This window comes from Mirounga leonina, unplaced genomic scaffold, assembly GCF_011800145.1.
Source record: "Mirounga leonina isolate KUSES-001 unplaced genomic scaffold, KU_Mleo_1.0 Mir_165, whole genome shotgun sequence".
NCBI lineage: Eukaryota > Metazoa > Chordata > Mammalia > Carnivora > Phocidae > Mirounga > Mirounga leonina.
In genome coordinates, this window is record NW_023270415.1 from 30,511,597 (window position 1) to 30,531,723 (window position 20,127).

At 39.9% G+C, this 20,127-nt stretch overlaps 1 long non-coding RNA gene across 1 annotated transcript; it reads left to right on the plus strand.

Annotated features, from left to right (window-relative positions):
- The first annotated feature begins 8,968 nt into the window (after positions 1 to 8,968).
- LOC118014957 lies at positions 8,969 to 9,438 on the plus strand. Its single transcript, XR_004680456.1, has 2 exons — positions 8,969 to 9,029; positions 9,301 to 9,438. It is a non-coding gene; the product is annotated as an uncharacterized LOC118014957 (long non-coding RNA).
- Positions 9,439 to 20,127: the final 10,689 nt, after the last annotated feature.

Here is a 20,127-nt window from a genome sequence, read left to right on the forward strand (position 1 = left end):
TCTAATGCCAAAAAACTTATATGATATGTTCTAAATGAGTGTAATCTGTAAGCAATTCTATTCAATTACTTTCAACATTCACACACCTTCTAATATGTTCAAACAGTATCGAAGGTACAAGAGATTACTAAAACACAAATCCTTTTCTCATTAAACATAAGCTTCTGGGGAGAGAGGGAGTATTAACAGAAGCATGTAAATGAATTTAATAATACAACCCCCTACTAAGATCGGAGAGGGACAGATAGATGCTTTGGCTAGAAGTGGTCTTTTGGGTACATGACATGAGTAGTCACAAGAGGAACTGAGCCACGTAGCACTGAGCTGAATGATGTCCCTAACCATAGCACTAGAAGTACAAACTGGTAATCATAATTGTCCAGTTTGTCGACAGGAGAGACAATGTTTACAAAACGCAATGGAACGTATTCCCTGGGGTGAGGGACCAGCACACAGGAGACAGATGGATTATATTAGATCCTTGCCATCAGCACCACAAAGATTTAAATGGCTTTTGACTGGCATGGATTCAGGACTTGGCTTTGCTTATCTAGTCAAATTAATGTTAATACAGCTAAAGGATTGAAATGAACGATACTATGTCAGTTTGTCCTACCGAGTGACATTTTTTCTGATCAAGAAAACCATTTTGTGGAACATTCTGTATAATACTCCGAAGTACTTAGTGGATTGGGGACTAAATAAATATTTGCTGATATATGAAGAGGTGGCAGGAGAACAAAATGGCTGATTGGATTGACACAATAAAGAGATAGAGAAAGTCTGATGAGGGTGTTACTAGTGAGAATGAAAGAGAAAGAAAAACTAGAGAAATACTGTTTAGGTAGACTTTCAGGGTTTGATAATTATTTGGATACAGGGATATAGGAGTCAGTGGGTATGAAAATGACTGGTGACCAAGTGATGATAAGGTCTTGAGCATTAATCAAAAAATTAGAAAGCTAGTTGAGCTTGGAGGATGTGTGTCTGGGGATGAGTTTAGTTTTAGACTCTTTGAGCTGGAGGTGCTACACCACCTAGGATGTGATAAACAAGAGGCTGTTGGCATCAAACTTTGAGGTTTAGAAGAAAGGTTTGGAATAGAAATAGAGATTGGGGTTACCTTCACAGAGATTTTAGGATAGCTTAGGTGTATGATAAAAAGAAAATATATTCAGTCACAAATGTACTGATCCATTCGATAACATTTACCGAAGACCTAACATGTTCTATGCTCTGGGCTACAGACTGATGGGTACAATGGCCAACTTTTTTGGAGTACTGATTATATGATAGACACTGCCTGGTGCTAAGACCGAGGCAGCAAACTTAGATGAAATTTACATCCTAATGGAAAGAGATAGAAAATAAAATGAAGAAGTGAAATGTATACTGTTAGACAGCGATATGGAGAAAAGTAAGGCCTGAAAGCAAGATGGAGAATGTTAGACCTAAGGGATTTTACTTGTGAACAGGATGATCAGGGAAGGTCTTGCTGAGAAAATAGCATTTGCACAAAGACGAGATGTGGGTAAAGGAGCAAGGAAGTAGGGGAAACACATGCTCCAGGCAGAGCGGCAGGTAGCGACAAGAACACAGTACAAATGCCCTGGGGTAGGAACACAGACTGCAACACTGGAACAATGAGAATGACAAGAATGACACTGGAAGAATGAGAAACCCTGACAAGAATGCTCAGGGTTTCTGCAGCAGAGGAGAGTAATAGGAGATAAGGTCACAGAGGTGACAGGGAACAGCTCATGTAGGAAGGACGTGTAGGCTGCTGACATGAATTTGGCTTTTGCTCAGGAGAGAACCTATCAGAGGGATTTTTGTGGAGGAGTGACATGATCTGACTTATATTCTGTAGTATCACTCAGGCTTCCCCTGGGAAAAATAAAGAGACAAGAACAGAATCAGAAGACTAATTTGGGTAAGAAATGATGGTGGCTTAGACCAGGTTAATAGCAGAGGTAGAGAGTGGTTGCATTCTGGATATATTTTGAAAGGAAAACCGATAGGACTTGATTGATTGATGATGGGGTGGGAGAGAAAAGGGGGAATAAACGATCACTCCACCATGTTTTGCCCGAGCAATTGGAAGCATGGCATTATCACTGGCTAGGAGGGAGAACACTGAGATGAAGTTTGTGGGAGAAAGGAAAGATCGGGAATTTTGTCTGAACACGGAATGGTGAGATACCCCTTAGACAACCAGGTGAAGTCATGGAAGAGGCTGTTTTCTATATGCCCCCAGAGTTCAGGATAGAATTGTAAGCAGGAAATATAAATGTGGCAGTTGTCCTGTACAAACAGATGGTGTTTGCAACCTGAAGCAGATGAAATCACCAAGAGAATGAGAGCAGATAGAGAGAAAAAGAGCTCAAAGGCTAAATTAAAATGAAAATCTTGGAACACTCAACATTTAGAGTCAGAGAAAACTACAGGAACTAGTCAAAGGGAGGCAGTCAAGGAGTTTATACTAAAAAAAGACACATACAGAAATAAGTGTGAGTATGTTTATATTTATTACAGAGGGAGTTCAAAGGAGAAAAGAGATCGAGTCTATCAAACTACTGAAGGATCAAGAAAGATTTGATAGACAAGGACCTGGAAGTGGGTGAGGATGTTCCAGGCACAGAAAGATGAGGTTCACAAATCCAGCTCATTGTGGTGGTGGTGGTGGGGGGGGGAGGTCAATGAAAATGAATTTTAAGCCAGACCGCCTGGATTTAAATCCTGGCTATGCACTTACTAGCTGTGTGACATTGGCCAAATCACTTCAACTCTGTGGGCCTCAATTTCCTCATCTATAAAGTGAGGATAATAATAGTACATACATCATAGGGTTGTTATGAGGATTAAATAATTTAATATTTGTAAAATTCTTCAATTATATAGCATTATATGTCCTATATAGAAGTATTAGTTAAACAAATCAACACATGGAGATTTACAGTTCTATGGAACAACTTGGGAATTGTAATGATTTGAGTACAGGGAGGGTGGGGAGAAGAAACAGTGAGTCATAAGGCTGGAGAGGCCAGCTGGGGTGAACTCATGGAGCTCTTCATATCATAGTAAGGCCTTTGGGCTTTTCCTCTAAGCAACTGATCAGATTCATGTTTTTGAAATACCATTCTAGCATCAGGGTGAAGGTTCCTGAGTGATGAGGTAAGGTTAGAGGCAACACGTGAGTAAGAGAATGAACTGGAGAGCATTAAAAGAAGGCAAAATTGGCAGTGCTTGGTCACTACTTGGATGTGAAGAGTAAGGCGAAGGGGAAGGACTCGGATGACTCGCAGGTTCTCCATTGTGTTACCGGTTAGCTGAGAGGGAATGTAAGAGGAAGAACATGTGTCTTTAAGGGAAGATAATCCTTCTGTTTTGTGAGCACTGGGATTAAGTACTTCTGATATTCAGGCTAAGATGATCAGACCCTCTGGGCAGCAGAAGCATGGGATACAATCTTTTTATTTTATTTTATTTTTTTAAAAGATTTTATTTATTTATTTGAGACAGAGAGAATGAGAGACAGAGAGCATGAGAGGGAGGAGGGTCAGAGGGAGAAGCAGACTCCCTGCTGAGCAGGGAGCCCAATGCGGGACTCGATCCTGGGACTCCAGGATCATGACCTGAGCCGAAGGCAGTCGCTTAACCAACTGAGCCACCCAGGCGCCCGCATGGGATACAATCTGATGCATGGCTGCGACCTCAGGAGAAGAGTCTAGGCTGGACACACAGATTCAGAAGTCAACATCGCATAAGTGGTTGTGGGAGTCATAGAATTAGAAGGGATGTCTAAGGAATAGTGTGCACAATGAGAAATCCAAAGCAGAGCCCTGTGAAGCATCAACACTTGGAGAAGAGACAGCTGAAAAGGAGGTGAAATTGGCATAGAGGTGAAAGAAGCAAGAAAGAGTGGCTTCTTAAAAGCCAAGAAAAGGAAAATACCCAGGAGGATGATGACTGAAGACCCAAATGCTGCCTATAGAGAGGGCAAGGATGAGGACAAAAGAAATTTCATTAGGTTGGATAATTATGAGACTATTGGCTCCGCACCATAAAATGAAGTGGTAAAAGCTGGAGGCTAATTACAGTGGGTGTATTGGCACAGTTGGCGCTCCTCCTCCTTCAGCATTCGCCATTCCTATACCTGCTGATGGCCTCCTACTGCCGACACCTGCCACTTTCTACCTTGGGGGCCAGCAGGCGCCCAGCTTTGTCTTGGAGCTGGCTAGAAGGACTAGAGAGTCAATGTCACCAGGAGCAACCCTCAGTGATCCAGGATGAGAGTTGATGGGTAAGTACCCCAGGATTCCCACCTCCAAAGAGGGAGTACTTCTCGGACATGTTCTGCATAGTTTCTCAAATGTCCTCGATGAGATTCAAATCTCAGCTTCCTAGAGCAGTACCCTATGAATGGACACATCCTATCTGGACTCTTCCTTCTCTAAGTCGCCTCCCCATCCGCCTGGCTGGGATTGTCTCCCAAATAAGCCACTTCCATCAAATTCTCATCAGAGCCACCTTCTGGAGTTGTCCAATCTAAGACATTAGGTAATAAAAGTTAGAAAGAGACAAAGATTAAAACAAGTTAGAATACTTAAGTGGGATTGTGAATGAAAAAAAAAAAAAAAAGATATAGAGCAGTAGCTAAAAGGTGGCATAGAGGGCGCCTGGGTGGCTCAGTTGGTTAAGCGACTGCCTTCGGCTCAGGTCATGATCCCGGGGTCCTGGGATCGAGTCCCACATTGGGCTCCCTGCTCGGCAGGAAGCCTGCTTCTCCCTCTCCCACTCCCCCTGCTTGTGTTCCTGCTCTTGCTATCTCTCTCTCTGTCAAATAAATAAATAAAATCTTTAAAAAAAAATAAAAGGTGGCATAGAGTCAAAAGATTTTTTTATATCACAGGATAAAATCAAGCAAGTTTATATTCTGAGCCTCTAGGAAGGGGTTGAGGGTGTAGGGCAAAGGATAAGCTAAGGCATCAGTGTCCCTGGGGTAGTTGGAAGGCAGGTGATTGCATAAGGAGGGATTGCTAATAGAGGAAAAATGGCACATTTTTATTGAGTAAGAGGCAAGGAGAGTACAGTTGAGTGTGTATGTTCTGGTGGCCGGAAAGCAGAAAAAGAGCTCATTCTCTCAGGGTGAAGAAGATTAAGGTCAAAGTATAAATCTATAGAGCAAGAAAAAGAACGAAAGTTGAGACTAATAGAATGCCTTCATTTAGGTGATGAATGGAAAAGAGAAAAATTTAGAAAGGTAAGTCAAGAAACGGGTAATACAATGACATGGACACGAAAGAAGAAACACTTTGAAAGGAGAGAATGATCAAATTGGCCAAGACTGTAGACAGGCTGAGGTGATAGGAAAAGGTTTTTGGATTTTGCCATTTCCTGAGCAATTATCAGTGATTTTGGAGAGAGGAGTCTCAATTGGGATGATAAAATAGAAGCTGTCCAATTAAAGGATAAAGGAGTAAATGGATAAGGAAAAGAAAGAGAATAGTAAACAGAAGAGCCCTTGATCAAATAATAATTCCAAAATATATATTTATATCAGTTTAATGGAGAAAGATATTTCCAGGGACACCAAGGGCCTGTATTCAAAACCCATCAGCTATTTGGTTCTATTATATGAAATTGCCTGGATTTGACAATTTTTAACTACATTTTTTAACTAGGGTAACTTCATATGATTCAACCCAATAATCAAAAATGTCGTGGGTTAGGTTTCTTACTGACTAGAAGTCAAATTCTCAGGTCCTCTGTGCTAAGTCTACAGGGAATACCTGAGCCAAAACACTGCCAAGAATACTTTGTAGCTCATGAGACACATGGATGGGGGATAATGAAAATTGACAAATTATAATTTTATTGTTACTGTTTGCAAATAATGTATACTTAACATAAAGAATAATAATTTCTATAACACAGTATTAGAAATGAGCAGCTTTCTTTTTGCTAGATTTTCACAAATATTCTGAAAATAAAAATCTTTCAGCTTTTAATCTAAGTATTTTTGAGAGTAAAAAAGCTACAGTAGCATGAAACTATGAATGGTAATTTATCTGCTAGAGACATTATTAAATGAAAGCAACTTTAGTGAACTTGATTATTTTGGACCTTAGCCCTTGCTTCAATAATTTTTCTCAAATTTAATTGCTTCAAGGCCAGTGATGAAGGGCATGTAAAATGCAATTAACAGATGAAAAATCTCTTGTGTGATTTGATATTAAACAGAAGTGATGGAGTGTGACATTAAAAAAATGGTATCAGAGGTGCACACTTTGCATTTCACTTTAATTATATCAATTTCAGATTCTGGAGCACTGCAGTTTCATGCATGCTTAATTAAATTATGTCAGTACCAATACTTTCAGGTCAAAAAAATTTTTTGGAGGAAGTTTCAAAGACAGATAAGATGAGGACGGTCATTCTTTTTTTTTTTTTTTAAAGATTTTATTTATTTATTTAACAGAGAGAGACACAACGAGAGAGGGAACACAAGCAGGGGGAGTGGGAGAGAGAGAAGCAGGCTTCCCGCTGAGCAGGGAGCCCAATGCGGGGCTTGATCCCAGGACCCTGGGATCATGACCTGAGCCGAAGGCAGACGCTTAACGACTGAGCCACCCAGGTGCCCCGGGGATGGTCATTCTTTGCCTTTCTGACTACTGGGCCAGAATAAGCTCTGGAAAGTCTTTTTTTTTTTTTTTTTTAACCTATAAAGATCTGTGGTTGTAATAGTAAATGATTTGAATGGCATTCAAAGCCCCTAAGATAACTGAGATGATTTTAAGCAGACTTTGGGCTCACAGAAGGGAGTGTGGTCTGTATTAATTTCACTAACTCTCCACCTCTTGTAAGTAGCTTCAGACTGATGTAGTTTTTGCAGATGTAAAAAACAAACAACAGAAAGACTAATAAAAGCTTTTCTTAACAATTAAAGTATTAAATCATTAATTTTACCTCAAAGAAGAATTTAAAAGCTCGGGGCTCCCTGGTGGCTCAGTTGGTTAAGCGTCTGCCTTCAGCTCAGGTCATGATCGCAGGGTCCTAGGATCGAGTCCCACATCAGGCTCCCAGCTCAGTGGGGAGTCTGCTTCTCCCTCTCCCCCGCTCGTGCTCTGTCTCTCTCACTCTCTCTCTCTCAAATAAATAAATAAAATCTTCTAAAAAAAATAATTTAAAAGCTCTAATTTATATCCATTTTACAGACCAGAAACTAAAACTTGAAGATATTAATGTTTGGGTTGTGTCCTGCTGGTTGTACAGCTGATGTACAAGTTTCCCTATGACATATCACAGACCAAAGTCCTAATCTACATGTTCCTTTCAAGGGATTCTGTGAATATGCAGGAATTACATATTTTCTTCCCTTGCCCCCGTTTATGTTAATAATTATGTTCTTTTTGCCCTTCCAGTGCTCATGTCCTGTCTTCTTTTCCACTCTACCCTTTTCCTAGAGGCATTCCATGATAAAGGTTCAAGTGAAAGTCATTAACGGATGCCTGAAGTCCTCATGGACTAGCTAAACCATAGTACCAAGTAAGTCTTAGGGGCACATTCGTTAGCTTAGATTCTGAAGAAAGTATCTGGAACCACAGAGAATACCCGCTTCAGAAATTGTGAGCTAAACCAGTTATTTGCTGGGGCCAGGACTGTACTTTTGGAATGTTTTATTTATTTATTTATTTATTTATTTATTTATTTATTTATTTATTTATTTATTTGAGATTTTATTTATTTATTTGACAGACACAGCGAGAAAGGGAACACAAGCAGGGGGAGTGGGAGAGGGAGAAGCAGGCTTCCCGCGGAGCAGGGAGCCCGGCGCGGGACTCGATCCCAGGACCCTGGGATCATGACCTGAGCCTAAGGCAGGCGCTTAACCACTGAGCCACCCAGGCGCCCCTATTTTTGGATGTTTTTATAAGTAGAATATTCAGGTTCTTAATCTGTGGGGATTCTTTCGCTCAACATTATGTTTAAGAAATGTCATCCAAGTGGTTCCAAGTAGCTGTAATTTCATTTTCATTGCTGGATGCTGTTCCATTGTATGACTGTACAACACTAAAAAATCCAGTCTGCTGTTCATGAAAATCTGAGTTATTTCCATATGGAGGCTATTGCAAATATCACTACCATGAACGGTTTTGCACATGTCTCTTGGTATAAATGTTCAGTTCAGTAGATAATTACAAAAAGAATTCCAAAGCGGTTGTACTAATTTACAATCTTATCAGCTGTGAATGGGGATTCCTATTTTACATTAATCCTAATTTTTGATTTTTGCTAGTAAGGTTGGGAACTCAGAGGAAACATCATCCTTGCCCAAATGCAGCATAACTGCATTTGCAGGTAACTAAGCTGTCTTCTTGATCTCTTGTCATTATGACCTACTCCCTAGCTGTAACTGTTCACACTCTAGCTGAAAGGGTATGCTGTGAACTGAGACAATTTAATAACATATGGCAGGGTACCAGTATGATGATCTCATGTATGAGTAACCATTTTAAAATTATCTTAGTAAATTGTTGTTGATTCATTGGCCTGAAAAGAGCAATGTCAAAGTAAGCCATTCAGAGGGTGAGGCATTAAGCCTGGACACTTTGCTAAGATGAACACTGAGGTCTCCCTAATGTATCTTCTGTTTATCATAGTGTTTGGATGAAAGTTCTGAAGATACCAGAACTTTTGCAATACATTACTATAGAAGGTAGCATTAATTAAACTGACAACTTCTGACCCATTCCTTTTAAGTAGGTCAAGCCCTTTTATTAAAGTTCCTTATAAATCCTAATAATCTTATTTCAGAAATTCTTATAAACTATACCTACTTTTTACTCAGTTAAGAGAAAACCTGTGAGAGATGATCATTTACCTTAAATGATCCTGGGGCCAGGAACAATTCCAGAAATAAATTTGCAAAATGAAATGTCTGTTACTTTAACTTGTCTTTGAAAAGCTGAGTGAGACTTTGGAGATGGTGTGGAGAAGAAAGGAGAATCACCTTCTTGAATTTATTTGTAAGTAATGTATATGCATCTATAATTTTTCTTCTTGCTGATGGTAAGGAGAAACTGAATGAGCAAGTTAAACTTGTAGCCTTCAAAGAGAACCTCCCCTTCTTGCCCCATACACCTTAAGTAGGTGAAGACGAAAAGGAGATGTCATCTCTGAATAATAAATGGAAGATAAAGAGAGGCTTAATCTCCGTGGTATTTCCAGTACCCAGAGTTTCTTTAACCACAAAGTCCATTCCCACCCTCTTGTCTTTTTTTTTTTTTTTAATTACAGGACTGGTCACTGATTTCCAATACATCATCAATGTTCTTCATTACCTTTTCTTCCGCCCATGGAGTCATGTGTAGAATGATGCAATCATCAAGGCTCTGGTGATAGTAAAAACAAATAAACACACCCAGTAACCTAGAAGTGAGGTTTTCATGTTCAAATCTACTCACACTGTCTTCGTGCCATTTGTTTTCAGCAGCATCCAGTTGACTTAATTGATTTAGATAATAGATTTAGCATAGACCCTGGCAATTTTTTCAAGAAATAGCAGAAATCCTTTGCAGATGAGGAAAAAAAAAAAAAAAAGGAAAACAAGAGTGAGGTTAAGGAAGGAGGAGGAAATATGGGGCAAAAGAGAGTGCCTCTTGCACATTTTCACAAGCGTAAGTCAATACAGCTGTGACTCGTGGGTGTTAAGAGGGGCCTCCTCCTTGTTCAGGCAAAGAGCAGCTTCCTCTTGTCCTTCAGCTTCTGTGCAGACTGAAAAACCTCCATCAGGGAAAGGTGGAGACTTCTCAACTATCCTCCTGCCTCCAAGAGGCTACTCTGACTGCTCTAGAGTTGGGGAAGAGAGGAAAAAGAAAGGGTGGGAAAAGTCTTATTTGACTGGAATTGGTTCCATTTGAAACTTATTTACATCTGAATAATAAAGTTAAATATATCTGAAATTTATTTTGCACTTAGTAGATATTTGAAGCTGACTTGTGTGTGTGTGTGTGTGTGTGTGTGTGTGTGTGTGAGCGGTTAGTGTGGATCTCATGTGTGAATAACCACCCCCTCTCCACGCCCCCAATCACTGAAAATTTCTCCCTGGCAGTTTCCTTGACTGCAGGAACCCTTCCCTCTCTCTACTTATAATGCCCCCTTCAGCAAGATCTTGCTGGGCAGAAGGGGGCTGAGCAGTAAGAATAAAGGTTGTATTACAAAATTTGCTCAGGAGTCTGAGTCTGAAAACAGTCAATAGCATGAATTTTAATTTTCAACCATTATATTATACCCTTAAATTAGATGACAAATGATCAAAAGACACAGTTGGGTTTTTTTGTTGTTATTGTCAAAGCAGCTTTCTTTCTAGATTGTTAAAGATATGAAATTAATACGTATGTGCTTGAAACTTGATTTACTCTCCTCTCCTTTTACGGTGAGAATACACAAAGCTAAGTTTATACAGTTATTTTATAGCAGAGTAAGTTCTAGGAAGAGGGTCTCCTACATCCTAGGCCACTGTTCTTTCAACATTGTGCCTTTAGGGTGGATACTTAATAAAATGATTGTTTTATGAGAGATGCTCGTGTTTCTTTGCCTGGTGTATCTTAAAGTATTAAAGGGTGGTTATGATAGAGACCAAAGCTACTCTAACTCAATTCTTTTTTTTTTTTTTAAGATTTTTATTTATTTATTTGACAGAGAGAGACACAGCGAGAGAGGGAACACAAGCAGGGGGAGTGGGAGAGAGAGAAGCAGGCTCCCCACTGAGCAGGGAGCCCGATGTGGGACTCGATCCCAGGACCCCGGGATCATGACCCCGAAGGCAGACGCTTAACGTCTGAGCCACCCAGGCGCCCCCTCTAACTCAATTCTTAGATAATCTTTTTAAGATAATCTTTTTTCAGTTTAAGTGAAGACACAGGATAACTGAGGCCACAGAGATGATGACATTTCTTTGAAGAAGTTTAACTAAAAAACCTAAAAGTTCCTGTTACAGTTTGGATAGTGAGCAAATTGTGTCCATCTGTTTATATGACACATGTTGTCATGATATATGGCTTTCCTGAGGAACAAAGGTGGAGGCCAAGCAATTGCATAATTAATTATAGTGTTAAATTCTCCGTAGCTAAAATCTGTACACTAGCATTGCTGTAATCATCAATTCATAGGCCAAATATGATTGATAGAAATAATTTAATTTTTAGGCCAATCCTCTTACCTTATTTTCCATCTTAATATTTCTCCCTATAAAGTATTTTTTTAATACTTAAATAATTACAGAATATATTTGGAATTCTTGGTAATCCTATGATTTGGGATTATGTTATTTCTTACTCTGGAAAGACTTTATTCAGGTACCAACTGCAGTTAGATTATGCAAATATTCTAATTACGTAGAGTAGAAATGATTCTTTTTCAGAATGTTTTGTAATAGTCCTGCTAAACAGCTTCAAATCATTATTTGGTCCTTCCTAGCCTCTAAGCTTATTCAAAATTGAAAATGGAGTTATTCTTCTTTTTCACTATTATTTTTGCTATAATTCATACCACTCTCACTCCCTCCCTCCCTCTCCCTATGTCTCTTTCTCTCTTTCTCCTTCTCTCTCTCTCTCTCTCTCTATATATATATATATACATGTACTCATATACATACACATACATACATACTTAAAGAGGTTTATTTATAGTTCTCTCAGGTCTTTTATATATAATACATTTGGGTATACAGATGAAATATCATCATCAAATACTTATAGGCCTTATAAACCTATGGAAGAATAAGTGAGCAAGAATTCTGTTATTTCAGAGCGTCAAGCTATGACCAATAGCTAGAAATGACTGGAAGCAGATTTCAGCACAATAGAGATTATGGCTTCCTCCCAATCAGAACTATTAGAACATAGAAAGGGCTTCTTGGGGAGGAAGTGAGGCCTCTTTCACCAGAAGGATTTAAGTAGAGACTGGTTTTATTTGTATTGAGAGAAACTTAATAGGCTTTAGTTGAAGTAGAAGACCTCTATAATTCCTCCAAACTCTAGGATTTTAAGATTTCTCTTTAGTTCTGAATCCAAGTCACAAATGCATATTCAGAAATGAAACTTTGTAACTTTAAATTATTTGCTAATAATATGTATGCTCAAGTGGACAACTAACTAGGCCAAGATCAGATCTGACCAGGAATTACTGCCAAAATGTGCAATTAAAAATTATACAACCTGGGCGTGGACACCAGAGATCAAGTTTTACTTCTGAATAAGTAAGTGCTAGTGACTTGAATTAGCTCGGTTCCCTAGGAGCACTGAGGACTTAAGGCTTTGGGTTGAGAAGGATCAGTGTGTGAGAAAGAACTAGAGCTTTGCCCTATGAAATGAGAGGCTGCAGTTGGCCACTAGCTCAGTAAAGCTTAAAGCAAAAGGAAACCTGCTACATTTTTCACAAGATTTAGCATCACTTAGTATTCATGTTTATTGGAAAGTGATAAATGAAGGGTTTGTTGAATTCTGAAGTGATTTTTTATTTTAATTACAATTTATATCCCCACTTGCTTTCAAGTGAAATATTAGATAGTTACGATTTTCTGTTCCATAATGGAACCAAACTTTCGTTTCGGTGAATATACATCAGGAATGGTTATGCCAACCAAAATGCAAAACTATAATACAATGGAAAGGCAGTCAATTAAAACAACACTTTTTTTCATATAGTAAATGACATAAATAACTTTCACATAGTAAGTAACATTCAAAGAGACGCTGGTAAATGACACTCTTTCCTGTTTCTAGAAGCTTGGTACTATTCTAGAGTAGTAGAAGAAAAGAGAGTTTCAGGATATATTTCAGTTTAAGGGGTTCTTTGCAAGACTGGTTTGGGTCTGCAGCTTCTAAGAGGATTCATTATGATACCTCTGTCTGGTTTGTTGTTGTTGTTGTTGTTGTTGTTTGGACTGACTAGAGTTTTTACTACTTTGCATCATGTACTGATAACATAGCTGCAGACGTGATACTATTTTATACCATGCAACAAATACAGTAAAACTCGTCATAACAGAGCCACATGCTTCCCCCAGGAACCACATATAGTTTCTACTGAAAGATAAGGGCATGTCAAAACATGTGTGGTAAAATCATTAAACTTTGCTTCTGAGTCTCTTTTCTCCAAAGGGCATATCAATGACATGAGAAAGGGGGCACAGCAGCATTTTCTGGTCCTTACCAATCAGGCTGGGGTAGTGCAGAATCCCTGTTTTGACTTGTACACTGGCAGATTTTAGTTTGCAAGTTGTGTATGTCTGTATGCGCCACACAACCTTGGGGACAGCCAAGTGTCAGTTTATTCCCAAGTTCATGGTGACGAACTCACTTTAAAACACAGGGTGAGCTGGGTAGCGATGTGGGTTGCATCACAGTCTCTAACCCAGTATTTCTCAGACAAGATCTTTCTAATCTGCTGATTAGATGGTGGCTTTGTGGCATTTGGCACATTCGTTTTAAACAGGATGTATCCATTTAGTACACCCACCTGGTTCCTGCCGAAGAGATGACCTGTTGAGACAAACAAAACTCTAGAGTTTCCAGGATACGATTGAAAGCAGTAAGACTATGTATCCCCTCCCCACCAAAAAGACTGTGTGGTATCTTCCTGGAAAATTCACTTAATATTATAAAGATAAAATGAATTTATCTGACATTTTCAAAGACATTTAATACCTGGGAATTTCCAGAATGTACTGAACTAAAACAAAGGATTTTTTTTTTAAAGATTTTATTTATTTATTTGAGAGAGAGAGAATGAGAGAGAGCACATGAGAGTGGGGAGGGTCAGAGGGAGAAGCAGACTCCCTGCCGAGCAGGGAGCCCGATGCGGGACTCGATCCCGGGACTCCAGGATCATGACCTGAGCCGAAGGCAGTCGCTTAACCAACTGAGCCACCCAGGCACCCTAAAACAAAGGATTTTTAATAAATGTTGATTAAATGGAAAAAAAAAAAAGCAGTTCCTTAGTTGGTGTAAGCTTAGGTTAACAAACTCCTTGAAGACAAGGGCTAAAAGTCATTCCACATAATTATTAGGTGGTCTGACATTGTAGTCTGACTTGAATCAAAGGAATCTGTCTTGTGTTGACAGCTCTGCTAGCCCTTCATCTGTGGGTAAGCAGACCAGTCCACATATGACATATTTGCAAAATGTCATGTGAGCAGGGAAAGATTGACTATGGCCCTATAGCCCTTTTTCCCTCCTGTAAAGCCAACTTCAGTTTCTTTCATTAGATGATACTAGAGTGCCATGATAATGCTGTACTTGAAACTGAGGCTTTGGAGATGCCTGATAGATAAGAATTAAATCTCACAACTCTTCACCCAACATCATTCAATCTGATTTACTTGGAGTGAAAGAGAGCACTATTTGTAATCACACCAGGACAACACTGTACCTTGGCTATGCAAAAAACAGTGCGCTCAGTTCTGCTAGCCTACCAATGCAGAAAGGCCATTAGGAACCCCGGCTTTGTCCTGTTACATTAACTATGTAACTATCTGCAAAATAGGTAGCAAAATTTGAGACTTGTAGCACAAATATTCTTTATCCCATCTTCTAAATTAGACCCAAACTAAGATCATGGTTGCCCTCAATGGTAACACCCACCTGGCCTTCCAGTCCTGTATGGAATCACAGTGTTTAGCCAACCCAGAAAACAGAATGTGGTTCATTGGAAACTCAGACTGGTTTCTCATTATTTGTTAATTTGTGAGTCACTTAATTGAGAAACTCTTGCTGTAAAAGGAGGAATGCAGGAATAGAAGAGTCAGGACAGCACAGGCAAATGCATGAGAGCAAAATAAACCTTTCACTATATGCTGTTGGATTTATATCTTTTTTTTTTTTTAAGATTTTATTTATTTATTTGACATAGAGAGGCAGTGAGAGAGGGAACACAAGCAGGGGGAGTGGGAGAGGGAGAAGCAGGCTTCTCGCGGAGCAGGGAGCCTGATGTGGGGCTCGATCCCAGGACCCTGAGATCATGACCTGAGCCGAAGGCAGACGCTTAAGGACTGATCCACCCAGGCGCCCCTGGATTTGTATCTTTAAGCGTGGTCAATGCAAAAGTGAGCCAGGGAACAAAAAGTGTCCTACGGTGTTTACAGGTGGACAAAGGGATCCATCCTGCCTCTTGGCTCCTTTAGAGGAGTGCACAGAATCAGCTTGATGCTGTTTTTGTGATACTGTGCATGTCTCTGAGGGATTTAGAGTAGCTCTTCCCACCACCAAGTAAAGAGCATGAGAGTTAGGATTGAGAAAGTGTCTTTGGTCAGATTTAGGTAGGTTACTAAATTCTGATGATTTGTCTTAAAAGCTAATTCAGACGAAAGAAAGCAACGGGCCTGACCCATCAGGATAAATAGCTTAGAAGGAAGCAACCCTGTGGTTTTGTAGATTTGACTTTAAAAATCTAGTCTTTTGAATAAATATTAATAAAGAGAAATGATCAAATAGTGTTAAGAGTCTGGGGGGAAAAAACCTTAAATCACAGAATATTACATGGAAAGTGAGACTGAAAAATGGGAAAGTATAATCTGCAAAAAAGAATTTGGCCTCTTCCAGTGGAAAAAATCTAATTTGGAGGATTTTTGCTTTTGCAATTTTTGAAGGGCAGAAGTACCTTTATGAATTTGTCTGTGTGCTTGGAGCTGGGCCAGCCCCAGACTTTGTACATAATATAATGTATATTGGGAGTGCCAATTTTGTTGGAGGTGAGCTTGAGGAGGTTGAGGTTGCTAGGGGATTTATTTTGAGACCGTGTTACCTGACAAGCACAGTGTTTTAACTAACATTTTGTGCTTATTGCGGGTGGCTTGACAAGTCTCTTCCTGCTCCGTTTCAAGATGCCCCCTTACGTGTTGTTTTAGACCTGGGACACTTTGAATACCACCCACATGAGGCATGAAAGGGCTACATATTTCTGCAATCTGTTGCCATGAGCTAATGACAAATGTAATACCCAATAATATATAAGTCTGGACAGCAGGAAGATCCGTGTAAGCAAGAGAAATGGATTGATCTTATACTGAGATGAGCCATTATACCCTCTGCCTTATTTAAAACCAAAAACCTTTATTGTAACTTTTTTAAAATTATAACTTTTATTGCAACTTTTGCAATGTCTCATTTTCTCTCTATTCTCACATCTCACAATTTATCAAGCGCATACTTATGATGAATTATTTAGGCAACTGGAAAGGTTTTGTTTTGTTTTGTTTTAAGATTTTACTTATTTGAGGGGTGCCTGGGTGGCTCAGATGGTTAAGCGTCTGCCTTTGGCTCACGTCATGATCCCAGCGTCCTGGGATCGAGTCCTGCATCAGGCTCCCTGCTCCTTGGGAGCCTGCTTCTCCCTCTGCCTCTCTCTCTGTCTCTCATGAATAAATAAAATCTTTAAAAAAAAAAAAAGATTTTACTTATTTTTTTTATTAAAGATTTTATTTATTTATTCATGAGAGATAGAGAGAGAGAGGGGCAGAGGCAGAGGGAGAAGCAGGCTCCCCGCGGAGCAGGGAGCCCAGTGTGGGACTCAATCCCAGGACCCTGGGATCATGACCTGAGCCGAAGGCAGACGCTTAACCGACTGAGCCACCCAGGCGTCCCAAGATTTTACTTATTTGAGAGAGAGAGAAAGAGCGAGCACAGAAGAGAGGGAGAAGCAGGCTCCCTGCTCAGCGGGGAGCCCAATGCGGGGCTCGATCCCTGGACACCCTTGGATCATGACTGAGCCGAAGGCAGCTGCTTAACCAACTGAGCCATCCAGGTGCCCCAGCAATTGGAAAGTTCTAATGGCTATCCATTTGCAGACCTGTTGGGGAGGAATCAAACTGCTTTAAGTAGAAGGACAAAATTAATAAAATAACTCCATTTTTATAAATGCTTTAATGAGAAATAATCTTATTACCAAAAACAAAAGAAAACAACCTTCCATTGATAAATGGTAGCTTGTTGTGGCTGGATACACTGAAGGATTTAAAACTTGACCTTATACTCGTCTGGGAAGTTTTGCTGCTACAGACAACTGACAAGATGCAGATCCATGTTCTATCCACTTATTAGGATTTTCTTTTGGAACAGATTCCAAATGGGATTTTCTTAAGGAAGATCTGGTTTTAAGCAGAGTGTATACAGCATGAGTGAGCAAGACATGGAAGAATCAGGGCCAAAAACAAACAAACAAACAAACAAACAAGCAAAAAACCCAAAAAACTGGCTATAAAATTTAAGAGAGAAACTAGATTTAAAATAACATAGTATCCACCCTCCCTGCCCCCTTTGAAGTCTTCTGTCGCACTTGCTGGTGAACAGACAGAAAAATAGCTGCCTCAGGTTAATTAGAAAAAAGTCCAAATGTTCAGTAAGATAATTTTTGGAGTGAGTTTGTTCAGTTTCCTGTCTTTTCTATATATTTTTTTATATTTTTATGGAGATATAATCAGACATCCTTATGCAGGGAAGTGAAAGTCACCCTGATGTATCAAAGCCATACGGAAGTTCTTACATACTTTACAGCTTTGCTATTCAAAGCCTGGTTCCCAAACCAGTAACACTAGCTTCACCTGGGAGTTTGCAAGAAATGCATGATCTTGTGCCCTGCTATGGAAACTACAGAATCTGCATTTTAACAAGATCCCCAGGTAATTTGTTTGCACACTAAACTTTGAGAGGTATTGCTTTGTAGTGTTCACTTTGCCCCCGCCTCCTTTTTTGCTTAATCTGCACATGTACTAAGAAAAGACTCAGTTGTCTGAACATGGATTGCTCTGTGTATTCTCTCCAGTGACTGATTTAATGTGATGCTCTTTCTCTACCAGCTGCATACTTCCCGGCCACCAATGTTTATGGTCCTTAGGAAACGATTATGTACCCCAGTCAACTTTGTGGAAGGCAGATTTAGCTACACAAACTGTAACTAGGAAGTTGTCTTTAAATAAAATTAAACAATACACACCAAACTCATGTGTGAGTTTGTGGAATAGGAAGCTGACCAACTACTAACATTCATCAAAGGAAAGTGAAGAGAAATGTTCCGCTTTACCACTAGGTGGAAATAGAGTAATTTTGAGTATATTTTTCAGGGCCATGAACTACTACAGGAGATAAGCTGAAAGGGACCTAAGAAATCATTTGCTGTAATTCTTAGCTCCTTAATTTCATTGATGAGAAAACTGAGTTTCTGGAGATATTAAGTAAAATTGCATCTGTCTTACAAATGGTGGTCTTCTAGAGCTACGGAGGGGGAGAGTTGCTGGGAAGTTTTGATTCTTCAACCATTTTCATCTATATGAATAACGTGTCATTATCCTCCAGCATGAAGGGAAGACAGGATATAACACCTAAACTAATGACCAGCACAGTCACTTAAATTTGTAAGGATTGCTTTAGAATAAAACTATTTTTCCTTGTCCCTGTATTATAACATAATTCATCTCAATCAAGTAATAATTCTCCCTTTTTCCAATGAAGAGCTACTCAACCATCCCATAAAGTCATACAAAGAGTTTAATCGGATTTGTTTTTACAACATTTTTGGTTTTTACATTTCATATTGGGTTCAAGTTAAGTGGCCTAGAACAGAACTTCAGTTAGCAGGTTAAGGAAATACTTTTTGTTCTTCAGAACTTGAAATCCATTCCCATTATTTTCAAGAAAGGAAGGGAATCTGAATTCAGAGCTTGCGGGACATTAGAAATAACCTACTCCAATGTCTTTCCATATATATCTCACAGATGAGAAGTATCGGAGCACAAGGGATGAAGTGTGTTGCCCACAGTAGCAAAGCCATGTCCATGCCCTTCTTTGCTCCAGGAGAGACTCTAGCAGGTAGTTTGGCTTATATCTTTCTGTTGTTTGTTGGTGTGTATTAACCACAAAAGGATTATTTCCACTCATTACATCAAAGAGGGTGTTTAAAAGTTAACTTTTAGGGGCACCTAGTGGCTCAGTTGGTTAAGCATCTGCCTTCAGCTCAGGTCATGATCTCAGGGTCCTGGGATCGAGCCCCACACAGGGCTACCTGCTCAGCGGGGGGTCTGCTTCTCCCTCTGACCCTCCCCCCTCTCTTGCTCTGTCTCTCACTCTCTCTCTCAAATAAATAAGATCTTTTATTTTTTTTAAAGATTTTATTTATTTATTTGAGAGCGAGAATGAGAGAGAGAGAGAGAGCATGAGAGGGGGAGGGTCAGAGGGAGAAGCAGACTCCCTGCCGAGCAGGGAGCCCGATGCGGGACTCGATCCAGGGACTCCAGGATCATGACCTGAGCCGAAGGCAGTCGCTTAACCAACTGAGCCACCCAGGTGCCCAATAAGATCTTTTAAAAAATAAAAAAATAAAAGTTAACTTTTAGTAACACCTCTGGTTTAAAAACTATTTCTTAAGTACTTATGTATTTAGTACCACAGTGCCATTTCCCTTTTGATATTTCTGTGACATGGTTGATTATGATCATCTAAAGATTAGTATTCCAGTACAGAGTCCTGGCTATTATTACCATGTTCTATACAAACATGGATAAAACATGTTGAATCAGCACATTAAGTCCAAACACACAGGAGCTGCCTGTCTAGGAGGCTGGGGCAGCAGGCTGTCCTAAGTGTCTAAAAGCCAGCCCTTGCATCACTGAGCAAATGACATACTTAGCTGCCTTCAGAACTTGAACACTTTCTCAGCAGTAGAGCCTCAAGTGTGGGACATTGGGCTCTTTTTTTTTTTTTTAAGATTTTATTTATTTATTTGAGAGAGAGCGAGAGAGGGAGAGAGAGCACAGAGGAAGAGGGAGAGGGAGAAGCAGACTCCTTGCTGAGCAGGGAGCCCAATGCGGGGCTCGATCCCAAGACCCTGAGATCATGACCTGAGCTGAAGGCAGATGCTTAACCAACTGAGCCACCCAGGCGCCCCGCCATCGGGGCTCTTAATGGCACAACCCTACGGCCTGAGTCCCTCGCTATTAAAATGGTACCACAAGAAAAACTGGGGTGACCCTAAAATTAGGGCAGGAATTTGAAATAAAAAAGATATAGTGCAGGGGAATAAATGTCCTGAGGCATGATGGGAAATGACGAACCTCAGATTTCAGTTTGTTGA